The sequence below is a fragment of the Hevea brasiliensis genome, chromosome 2 (genome assembly GCF_030052815.1).
Source record: "Hevea brasiliensis isolate MT/VB/25A 57/8 chromosome 2, ASM3005281v1, whole genome shotgun sequence".
NCBI classification, from domain to species: domain Eukaryota; kingdom Viridiplantae; phylum Streptophyta; class Magnoliopsida; order Malpighiales; family Euphorbiaceae; genus Hevea; species Hevea brasiliensis.
Window position 1 is genome coordinate 5610803 of NC_079494.1, and position 13244 is coordinate 5624046.

Below are 13244 nucleotides of genomic sequence, written 5' to 3' on the forward strand. Positions count from 1 at the left end.
ATATATATATATATATATATATATATATAATTTGAGTAAATTTGTTTGACCATTAAGTAATACATGACATATTTATGTTTAATATATATTTGGTTGATTATAGTATAAAATATAATTAAAAAGGTTTACATTATTTATTATAAATAATAAATTTAAAATTATATATAATTAAATTAATAAATTAATATATTAGGTGTATAAAATAATATACAATAATTAAATTAAATTTTACATAAAAAAAAATTAGTTTAAATAAAAAATTACAATCTAATCCCTTAACTTTTGAAAATTACGTTCACTCCCAAAATTTTTTAAAAAAATGTCACTTGATCCAAAAGCAAATTATACATTCGTCTCATAATTTTTTTAATATTATTTTTAAATAAGAACATTCTTTAAAAATATTAAAATTTATTAGTCACAATATATTACGTTGACAATGTTTGATACGATATGTGTGCTAATTGAAATGGATTATTGGATAAAAAATGCTAAACTTTTTGGTTAATTGATAATTATATCTATATATTCTTATCGTATATCTCAATATTTAATATTGTAGCATTTGTAACCAAATCTCAAAATTAATTTAGGAAAATTAGAATTCTTTTAAAAAAAAAGAAAAAAAAAGTTTATAGTCAATTCATTTTATTAATAACAAAACCAACCTAAATAACAGTGTATTTTACTGCTATTTGAAGTTTGGATACAATTATTGGCAATTTTAAAAGTTGAGATATGTGAAGAGGATTCCCTCAAAGCAATACTTGCATATACTCTACTTACAATTAATACGGTCGGTTGCTTCACATGCACACATACTGATATATATCTCGATTAATAGTCATCACAAGTCATAAAATTCAGGAGACTGGCGAGGCGAAACAAGAACTTCAAGTGGGGTGGCTTTCATATTTGTTATTCCAAAACTTCCAGTCATGTCAATAGGTGAACTTGTAGGATTTGAAATGTCAAAAGCTTGTATAAAGCTAGCCACTGCTATTGCTACCATTTGCAAGCCAAAGCATGTTCCAGGGCATGATCTTCTACCACTTCCGAATAGGATCAATTCAAAATTTTGACCTCCCACATCAATATTCTTATGGCTAGTAAGAAATCTTTCTGGCTTAAACTCCAATTGGTCTAGCCATATGCGAGGGTCTGTATGAATCTTCCAAAGATTTGTAAGCAGCCAAGTACCTTTTTTTACATGGTAGCCACTGATAGTGCAATTCTCTCTAATCTCTCGAGGTGCTGGCAATGGAGCTGGTGGACACAATCGCAATGATTCTTTGACTATGGCTTGGAGATAGATCATCTTGCCAATATCTGATTCATTCACTAGTCTTTTCCTACCAACCATCTCGTCCAATTCTTCTTGTGCTTTCTTCAATGTGTTTCTGTTGTTTAGCAGTAACGAAATGGTCCATGTCAATGCTACTGCAGTGGTCTCACTGGCTGCTAAAATTAAATTCTGTCACACGAAACTTTTATTAGGGATGTGAAGAAAAATAAATCTGCATATTTTTAATTTGGATTAATAAAATTTAAATATAAATAAGAAAAAAAATGATCAACGGTAGAACAGAACTTGAATTCAAACTTTATATATATGCCATAATTGGATCAATTTAATTATTTTTTTAAACAATGTATAGTGAATTCTTAGAGTATAAGAACAACTAACCAAACATGTAGATTTGTTGATTTTATCAGAATCGAAAGCAACATGTGTGCGTTCAAGAAGCGAAAGCATAAAACTCCTGAAATCTTGCTCTTCGTTAGCCACATCACCAGAATTTCTCTTCCTGCGATGCTCCTCTAACCGTTCGCTGAGAAGATTGTCCAGTTCTTTAGCAGTTCATTTCATGCCCCTCTCATGTCCTCCCACGTCCAGCCAGCCAAGAAAAGGGATTGCATCCCTCAAAACAAAAAGCCCCGTGAAGTGAAAAAATTCACCTATCGCCTTATGGCATCGCTCCGCTTCTTTCCTATCACCCCCAGCAGTAGCACCAAAGAACCTCTTCCCCACAACCAATCTGAGAATTACATTAAGAGCCAAATCACTAAACCCTTGTTTCAAGTCAACTAAAACATGATCTGAGCCAATTTTTTTGTGTGTCCAACATTTGTGCGGCTCTTTTAAGAAGGCTCCAATTTCAGATGCTCTAACATGCCCGTGTAACTCAAGCTGGCGACTAGACAGTAGTTCCATGGTTATTAACTTGAGCATTTCACGCCAATAATCTCCATATGGTGCAAACCCGAACATGACACCATCGTAGCTCAGGTGCTTTGCCGCTGCAAAACCATGGCGGTCTGCTAAGGCTATATCGTTGGTGGTGAACAATTCCTGAGCCACTTCCCAAGAGCTCACTAAGGCTTGGTGTACCCCAATCTGAAGGGTGAAGATTGGTCCATACTTGTCAGCTAAGTCTCCCAAAATTATGTGGGGAAGTTGGGATCCTGCTAACAATGGGAAGTGACCAATTAAAGGCCACGCACCAGCGGGTTTGGGGGCTTGAACTTTCTTGGGAACTGCCGACCTCCTTACTACATAGTAGCAGGCAAAGAGAAGTAGAGCAATAAGTCCTTCTGTGATGATATTTACATACGGAAATAAAAATTCCATTGCAACTCTAGTGCTTAGATTTGGAGATTATTTTGTGTTGGAAGAGCTCTTCCTTTTCTGATGATGGGGCAAAAACAAATATATATTAATTTAAAATTTTATTATTTTAAGATTTATATATATATTAATTTAAATTGAAGTTAAAATTTAAAAGTTTTTAGCAAATACTTTTAAAATAATTATTTTATTATAATTTAAATAATAAAATCAAACAAAATTTATGAGGCGATGTGTTTCTTGCCTCTTGATAATCTCAGTGAGTCACTTACTTTTTCTATTTTACCCAGACACAAACAGTTCAATAATAGAAATAAATTACTATTGATAATTTTAATAGAATTTATTTTTTTATATGACATTCAATTCATAATTAATATAAAATCCTAAAAGACCAATACATGAAGCACGCCTGCACGCAATCACCTACTTAACTTAAGGGGTGTTATCACAAGTGACTTTAAATTAATGATTCACATGGCCATCATTAATTTTTCTTTTACAAGATTAAATATGTAAATTACTTTTATATTTTTATTAAAAATTTATTAACATTCTAAAATTTTATTTTAATGTATTGAACACTTTTTTTTGTCAATAATGTATTAAACACTTCAATCAATATAATTAGTGAGTCAATATGTGTATGATAAATAAATCGAAATTTTAATGTTGTTCGTTAAATAGAAAAGATATTAAATTTTATTATTAAAAAATATCTCAGAGATACTATTTATTAAATTGATACATTGATAATATATTATAATAAAATGTATTTTTTTTTTCAACCATATCAAGAAGTGATAAGTCTGTTCGGAATTTTGGGGAAAAAAAAAAAAGGCTGTTCGGAATCTTTCTAAGTTCTGAATTGTCGCTGATGTGGTTAATGCGGCAGGACCATGATGTTGCCTGCAACCTTTCTTTTTGTGTTCACTCAATAAAAACATAATATTCGAAAAAAATATATAAAATAAAATAAAATAAAAATATTACAACAAACGTTAGTTATATATTTAATCTTTCTCCGCCAACCATCATATCTAATTCTTTTTGTGCTTTCTTTTAGGAAAAAAAAAATTGTTTAGACCTGAAGCATTATTGATGTAAGACATAAATATATAAATTTATTTATTTAATATATTGTTTTTGCTATATATAATGTATTGATTAGGTCTAGATCAATGGCAGATGTATATTGAAAAACAAGGGATGAATTAACTCCTCTTTTTATTGAAATCATTTTTATATATGTCTATATATAAATTGACTTATCAAAAATTTAATTATTAAACTCTCTTTTTGATAAAATTTAAAATTAAAAAAATAGAGATATGTGTATTTAATAGCATTAATAATGTTGTAATATTTAATATTTTTTTATCAATTTAATTATAAGATATTAAAGTTATATTTTTAATAATATTTTATAGTTTAATTTTTATACATTGACTGTAGAAAATTTTTTCTGAATCAATCACTGGTCAATAATTTTCCCTTTCTAATGAAACTATCCATTTCAGGAGTGCAGTGGCATCGCTAGCCCCCTGCAATTAAATTCTACCAATTGATATCAACAATTAACCTTCCATATATATCTATCAAGGATGATGATCATGATATTGTTAACAGGACCAAATCAAATTTCTGAGATTTACTAATCAAGTTCATCTTCCAGCCATAATTAATTTTTCTCTGATTTAATTCTTGTAATTAAAATAGCTATTGAATTAGTTATTAAATATAAAAATAATGTTATTATTTTTTTAACCCTAATTAAAATATTTCTTTAATTTTTAAATATTAAAAAGGGTAACATTTTATAAATTACTCTATTGATCTCTAAACATTAGTATTAACATTATATTATTTAATAATATAAATAAAAAAATAATTTTTTTAATTAACGGCAAAATATTGAACGTTTATTTTAAAAGTAGATGAACAGAGCCTATGTATCATTTTCTAATTATTGTTTAGAATGGTTGGCTATTTCCTTTGGAAAGATTGTGTCTATCATTTATGTGTTTTTTTTTTTTTTTTTTTTTTTTTTTGTCAAAGATAAGAACACACGCATCCTAGTGACAAAATTGGATCGCTGTTAAAATCATGATAATTTTAACAGAGTCCTTGATCTTATATAATCAATGCACACATACTCTTACCACAAGATGTGGGATCCCAAAAGACTGTTAAAGATCAGATCTGAATTAATCTCTGAAATAGAGATTAAAGCAGAATTTTAGAAAATTGGGTGAGAAGAGAATAGAGATTGGATGAGAAGAGAGTAGAAAAATATTGAAGAAGAGAGAAAATATTTCTGTTATTGATTCTTGAATGAATGAATACAGGAAAAGACTTCCCTTTTATACAAGAGAAGTGTAATTGCTTGTACACAAAGTAGTGTAACTGCCTCTAACAAACAGCAAAAAAGTCAATTACTAAAGTATCTTTTCCCTCCAAAAATCTCAGCTATCCAACTCTCACTACTTATTACTATTCTTCTTCCTCTTCCTATAGTATGTAACAAGACCCCCTCCCCAACAAGATCTTCTTGTCCCCAAGAAGATTGAAACTCAGAAATTGAGAAAGAATAAAGGTTTGATCCTCCCAGTGGCTTCTTCTTCGTGTAAATTCATCCACTTGATAAGTCCTTGAAGAACTTGTTGATCATGCCCGTAATTATTCTAACTGCAAAACTTTTCTCGAGTCACTATCATCGTATCATCCTCGAAAAGAGGTAGATCCCGAACAATCACGATTGTCACCAACCTTTTCTTTAATAACGAAACATGGAACACAGGATGTACAAAGTGGAATTAGGGGTAGTTTCAGTTTGTAAGCCACAGCACCAACTTTAGCTTCCACTGAAAAGGCCCGTAATACCTTCCCGCCACTTGAAGTTTTTCCTTAAGGCTATAGAACTCGATTGTAGGGTTGTAATTTAAGATACACCCAATCCCCACTTCAAAAATTCTTTCGCACTCTTTTTATTAGCATATTGCTTCATTCTATTCTCATACGCTAGCAAGTTATCTCTAATAAGTCGAGACATATGTCGTCTATCTTGCACAAAATCACCATCGCACTCATCAAGCATTCTCAAGAGGCGTAAAAGTCAATGGAGCCGGCTTGTAACCATATAAAGCTTCAAATGGAGAGCTTTCAAGGACTATGATAGCTAGTGTTATACCACCATTCAGCTAAAGAAAGCCATTTAACCCATGAATGAGGTGCTTGATAACAAAGACACCTCAAATACCCTTCCATACTACGATTTAATCTCTCGATTGGCCATCCGATTGAGGGTGATAGGTCAGTACTATAAGCAAACTTAGTCCCCATCATTTTAAACAAATCTTTCCAGAATAAACTTGTAAAAATCTTGTCTCTATCAATGATAATAGAAACAGGAAGGCCATGGAGCTTAAAAATAGTATCTAAAAACAATTTAGCAACAGTTGAGGCTGTGAAAGGATGTTGTAATGGAATGAAGTGCCCATACTTTGTAAATCTGCAAATCACCACCAGAATAGTATCCTTGCCTTGAGATTTTGGTAGTTGCTCCACAAAATCCATTATAACATGCTGCCATGCCTGAGTTGGAATAGGTAAAGGTTGTAAAAGCCCTGGAGAGGCACATGTTTCTGTTTTACACCGAGCACAAGTATCACAGCTTTTAATCCAGTCCACCACTGATTTCAACATACCAGGCCAGTAAAAATGTCTGCTCAACCTCACAAAAGTAGCATTAATTCCAGAATGACCACCTAGATGAGAATTATGGTAAAGAACTAACAAATGCTCTCTCAAATTACCATTGCTGCCCACATACAACCTATCCTTATGGAATAGTAATCCATTTTTATAGGAATAACCAGGGTGGCCTTGCTCATCTATTTACAAATGAGAGATGAATTCAACAACTTTGACATCCCCTTCATAGCTATGAATCAATTGTGCCATCCAAGTAGGCTGCAATGAAGAGTGTAAAGCATAAAGTTGATCATCCACAACAGGTTTCCTTGATAAGGCATCAGCAACTTTGTTTTCAACCCCTTTTCTGTATATAATTTTATATTGCAGCCCCAATAATTTTGAAACACCCTTCAATTGCAAATTAGTGTGCAACCTTTGCTCCAATAAATGTTTGATACTCTCATGGTCAGTCTTAATAAAGAATGGCCCTTGCTCTAGGTAATGTCTCCATTTAGAGACAGCAAAGGTATTGGCTAGCAGCTCTCTCTCATAGACTGACAGTGCTTTAGTTCTTGGACCAAAAGCCTTAGAGATAAAGGCTATAGGATGTCCATTCTCACAGAAATCGCCCCATACCTGTCCCACTAGCATCAGTTTCAACAATGAAAGGTTTATTGAAATCTGGAAGTGCTAGAACTGGAGCTTAAGACATGGCTATTCTGAGATGATCAAATGCTCTTTGAGCTGTCTCACCCCACTGAAAAGCATCTTTCTTAAGCATGTCAGTGAGTGGTTTACTGATAATACCATAGTGTTGAACAAATTTTCTGTAATACCCGGTTAATCCCAAAAAACTCCTCAACTCTTTGACTGAAGTTGGTATTGGCCAAGAAAAAACAGCTTTAATCTTGGTAGGGTCTGTTGCTACCCCTTCCCCTGATATAATATGGCCTAAATAATCAATTTCAGCCTTGCCAAATGAACATTTACTTAGTTTTGCAAACAATTGTTGCTGCTGCAAAACTTGAAAGACTAATTTCAAATGGTGTAAATATTGTTCCCAAGATGAGCTATAGATCAAAATATCTTTAAAAAACACTAATATAAACTTCCTCAAAAAAGGCTGGAAGATGTGGTTCATGAGTGCTTGAAATGTTGCAGGGGCATTTGTTAGCCCAAAGGGCATAACAGTAAATTCATAATGCCCATGATGTGTTCTAAAAGCTGTTTTGTGAATATCAGAAGGATTCATCCTAATCTGATGGTATCCAGCTTTTAAATCAATCTTAGAAAAAATTGAAGCACCATGAAGCTCATCTAGAAGATCATCTATAATAGGAATTGGGAACTTGTCTTTAATAGTAAGATCATTCAACTTCCTGTAGTCAATGCAAAATCTCCAAGAGCCATCTTTCTTCTTGACAAGTAGTACTGGAGAAGAATATGGATTGGTGCTAGGTTGAATGACCTCATTTTGTAACATTTCATCCACAAGTTTCTCTATTTCTGTCTTCTGAAAATGTGGGTACCTATAAGGCCTGATATTGACAGGTAATGCTGAAGGTATCAAGGGAATTGAATGGTTGTGACTTCTGAAAGGTGGCAGACCTTTTGGATCCTCAAAAATCCCATGATACTCATCCAATAATGACTGCAATTCAACTGAATAAGGACTTGAGGGTGTCATAGCACCTTGAAATGCAACAGAATTACTTGAGAATGCTGTAGTATTTGGAATTACTGAAGAATGTGACTCAGAAACTTGTATGCAAAACAATGGAGTTTGAAAATTCTTCCCCTGCTTGTGTAAAAGCTGTTGACAACTCATACAATTCAGTAGCTTAGAGTGAGAACCCAAATCACTAATTCCCTGCAAAGTTACTGACTTCCCATCCTTCTTAAAACTGATTTTTGAATTCTGAAAATCAAACAGAATGGGATTACATGTTTTCATCCAGTCAACTCCCAAAATCATATCAAAACTTCCCATTTCCAACAACCTCAAGTCAAAATTGAAAGAGTATTGCTGAATCTTCCAGCTAAATGCAGGGCACACACTATTGCTTGCAATTTTTCTGCCATCTGCTACTGTAACAGATATTGCAGGGACTTTCACCAATGGGATCTTCAATTCACTTGCTACTTTGGCATCCAAAAAACTGTGAGTACTACCACTATCTACAAGAATCAATAGCTCCCTATTTTGATGCCTTCCAATGACCCTTATAGTTTCAGCTCCTTGAATTCCCTCAATAGCATGGACTGACAGAGTTGCTGCCTCTGCACTATCAGGTATATCCCCTTCCATTACATCATGCCATTCCTCCTCTCCTTCCTCTAGTCCTTGCAATTGAAAAACTTCTCCTTCTTTTTCAGACATTTGCAAGGACATTAATGTTTTTTGCTTGCATTGATGGCCAGGGAAATATTTTTCTCCACATTTAAAGCAATGTTTGGGCTGTCTGATGGAGTTTGAAGCATTGGAGCTGGTAAAATTGGGTTTAATAGCTGGTTAGTTGACAGAAGATTGACTAGTGGTAGGTAAAGTTTTTTGTGCAGACTGATTTTGATTGGTGAAATTAGGTTGTTTCAGATGGAAATTTTGGTCTGCATTAGGTGGTTTAGGGGCATAAGGATATTGTTGAGAATTTTGAACAGTTCTATGAGTAGTAGGTAATGAAGATAGAGAGTTATTAGGTATGTAATTGCTTTGGTAAGGTCTGGAATAGGCATTAGGTTTTCTGGTATTATTCAAAAGCTGCTCTTGCAATCTTGCAGTTTCAATAGCTTGCGAAAGAGTTGTTGGTTTGAACATTTTGACCATAGGTCGAATATCATCCCTCAATCCACTTACAAAGTCGATGTAAAATAGGTTTCTCCTAAATGAGGCATTTCCCTTTCCAATCTAATTCTAATGTCTTCAAATTTGTCCTGATACTCCTCAAGAGTACCTTCTTGTCTCATTCTCATAAATTCTTCAATTATATCCCCCAATCCTTCATCTCCAAATCTACCACACAACTCCTTTTCAAAATCTTCCCAAGAATGTCCTCCATCCCCCTTAATCCAGTTATGGTACCACGAATCAGCCCTATCCACCAAAAATAAACTTGTTATTCCCACCTTTTGATCCTTAGGAATATCATACACTTCAGAGTATTTAATACACTTCCTAAGCCAAACCCTAGGTTCTTTACCATCAAAAGTAATCAACTTAACTTTGGGCAAAAATCTGGACATACCTTCAACTTCAGTTGTAGATCCAGCACTATTAGCCCCTCTCTGACCTGTAGCAATGTTCTCCCTTGGCACAGGAAGTGTTCCCTTTCCTCCAAGAGTAGCCATAGAAGTACCAGCCTCCTCATTGCCTCCATGCTGGTTTCCTTTGGCCTTCTCAGCCAAATTTGCACCAAACAAGGATCGGAACTCCTCCAGGATAATTTTCCTGGTATCAATTGCAGATTGCTTGATTTCCTCCCTCAATTCTATTACAGATTGCTTGATTTCCCCACGCAATTCCTCCTTATTTTTCTTAAAATCCTCCTGTAAAACCCTAACTTGTTCCTCCAACTCTGAAACCCTAGATTTTTGAGTAACTGTTCCAGATCTAGTCATCTTGCGACACTTCATATCTGAAATTGGTTGGTTCCCTCACGCTACAAGCTCTGATACCAAATTATTAAAGATCAGATCTGAATTAATCTCTGAAATAGAGATTAAAGCAGAATTTTAGAAAATTGGGTGAGAAGAGAATAGAGATTGGATGAGAAGAGAGTAGAAAAATATTGAAGAAGAGAGAAAATATTTCTGTTATTGATTCTTGAATGAATGAATACAGGAAAAGACTTCCCTTTTATACAAGAGAAGTGTAACTGCTTGTACACAAAGTAGTGTAACTGCCTCTAACAAACAGCAGAAAAGTCAATTACTAAAGTATCTTTTCCCTCCAAAAATCTCAGCTATCCAACTCTCACTACTTATTACTATTCTTCTTCCTCTTCCTATAATATGTAACAAAGACCAACTCCTGGGCACGCCTAACTCACTCGCGGACTTTAACCAGAGCCACACTGTGGACTCTCACCTCTCCCTCATTTTCGCTCAGGCTAGCTTTTTTTTTTTTTTTGTCAAAGATAAGAGCACACACACTTGGGTTAGTGACAAGGGTGGACCGCTGTTAAAATCATGGCAATTTTAACAATCTTTGATCCTACATAACTCATGCACACACACTCTCATCACACGATATGGGATCCCGAAAGATCGTCTGTATTCATGTGTGGAGCCCTACGTAAGTGTGGTGCAAAGCGCACCTAAGGTCCAAATCCTATCTTTTCAATGACCTTTAATTCATACTGTGCTGACATGGACATAAATCATGTTCAGATACAATTTTTTAATATATACATTAAGCCAAACGGGTCACATACTCACATGTCTAGGTTATTACTTTTAGGGTAAATTATAATTTATATTTCCAAAGTATGATTAAATTTATAATTTAATTTTTATAATTTTTTATCAAATTTAGTTTTTTATAATTTAAATTCAAATAATCTAATTATCAACATTTTAATAAAATTATAAATTAATCATTACTGTTAGAATTCTCAATAATTTCACATCAAATTTAATAGAAATAATTAAAATACTTTTAACTTTATTTTTAATATGATAATTTAGTTTATGAGATTTTATTTTATTAATAATTTGTATTTATATTTATATTTTATTTTTTTATATATAATAATATAATATAATATAATATAATATAATATAATATAAGAAAATATTATAAATTGATAAATATATATAATTATTTATATACTATTAAAATAATAATGAAATAAATAGAATTTACAAAATTATAAAGGCTTATTTGTAAATAATTATAATATTTAAAAAATCAATTTGTAAATTATATGGATGATTTTATAATTAATCAAAATTTTTAAGGACCTTAAAATAATTAATCATATTTTTAATAATATAATTCAAACTTGAATTTTTTAATTTAATGGGATCCACATTTTGAAAATATAGAGACTAAATTATTAATAAAACAAAATATTAGCGATTAAATTATTTTATACTTAAAAATAGAGTTAAGGGCATTTTGATACTTTTTATAAATTTAAGTGGGAATTAATAGTGACTATAGCAAAAACTAACTTGTTGGTTTATTAATATATCAAGGACTAAATTATTTAATTTTAAAATTACATAAACTAATTTATAGTTTAAACTTATTATTATTATTATTACACACAATTATCCATTCAAGTAGCAGTGATGAATCATTAGATCAGAATTAATGACTTTAAGAAAATTGGAATCATATGATTTTTCTATTCTAATTTAGTTTCAATTTTGATCAAAACGAACAGTTGAAATTATTTTTTTAAAATAATTTTAAATAGAAACTAAATTATTTAATTTCAATCCGACTTAAAAATAATTTTAATCAATTTTTATTTAAACTTCTATTTTGAATTGAGCTGATCTGGTTTTAAACGGACCATTGCCAAGTCTACAATCAAGTAATTGAAGTTTTGCATGTAATCTGCTTGAGTACATTCCAAGGCTAAATGTTGAAAGCTCCGTACTTTATAGCTCGAATTGAGACGGACAAGAGGGTAGAGAAATTTACATAGGTAAAAAAAAATGGTACCCAAGTCAATTTATTATTATATTTTGATTAATCATACTTAATTAATACTATTTTTGTCTATTTTTATCTATCATTTAAGATTTTCATATAATAATTAAAAATTTTTTTAAATCACTTAAATTATAACAAAATGTTAGAAATATATAAATGTAGAATTCTCACATCGAAAAAAGATAGAATGAGTGAAAGGCACATAGATAGGAAGGACTCATAAACCCATTGTCTTAAAGTTTTGGGTTGAATATGATTTTGAGCTCATGAGCTTTTTCTTTCATAAGACTCATTAAAAAAGATTCTCTCTAGGCGCTTTGAGCTCTCCAAATCTCTAATAAGTAGTATAAGAGTCAATGGTTTGGTAGATTTGAGTATGGAGATGGTGGTAGACCCAATGAAGTAAGAAAGCACTCTTCTGAAGAAGAGTAGACTGATGAAGTGGAGACTCTCGATACACATGATGCCTCTAGCATGGCTCTTAAAGGTGCATGCTCAAATGGGTTTGGTGAAGTAACTAGCTCTTAAAGGTGCATGCTCAAATGGGTTTGGTGAAGTAACCAGTGGCAGAACTAGAAATTGACATTAACTTTTTAATTTTAATAACTTCAAATTTATTAGTTCACCATTCAAATTATAAAGTATCAACTTTATAAGTTCACAATTTAAGCTTAATTATCAAAATTTGTTTGCCATTTGTCCCTAAAATAGTAAAAAGGCTTATTTGATTTGTACTACCCACCATTTTTCTGACGTAGGAATATCTGTCCTTGATGAAATATTCTGGTAAAAATTTAAAACTTCACTGATAAAGGGAGTAGCTGTAAGATGTAAAAATATATTTATGTATGTGTATTTGAGGTATTCAAAATGTATTTAAGAATGAAAATATTTTAAAGGTTTTATTTCTTAAAAGTTTTTAGGTGTATATTTTTGGCAGAAGAAACTTCAGCAATCGAAAGATGAACTTTCAGCAACTGAAGTTCCCTTTCCAATTCAAATACTCTTTTTGGATAGAATGGACTCTAGCAGCTGAAAGTCCCTCGATAGTAAGAGTATAAAAAGGGGTCCAAATCTCATTTTGCTACCAAAACACTGGGTTTTTTTTTTTCTTCTTTTCTCTCTCTCAACTGTTAGAGCATACAACAAGCTCTTTGAAGAGATCTCTTTGGGTTTTTCAAGATCTAAAAATGGATTCTTCCATTTAAAAGTTTGGGAGAGTAGATTCAAGTTTTAGGGTTTTGATTTTCTCATCTC

At 32.1% G+C, this 13244-nt stretch overlaps 1 pseudogene; it reads right to left on the bottom strand.

The window, feature by feature from the left end:
* Positions 1–847: 847 nt before the first annotated feature.
* LOC110652450 (cytochrome P450 CYP82D47-like) lies at positions 848–8061 on the bottom strand (annotated as a pseudogene).
* Between the last annotated feature and the right edge of the window lie 5183 nt (positions 8062–13244).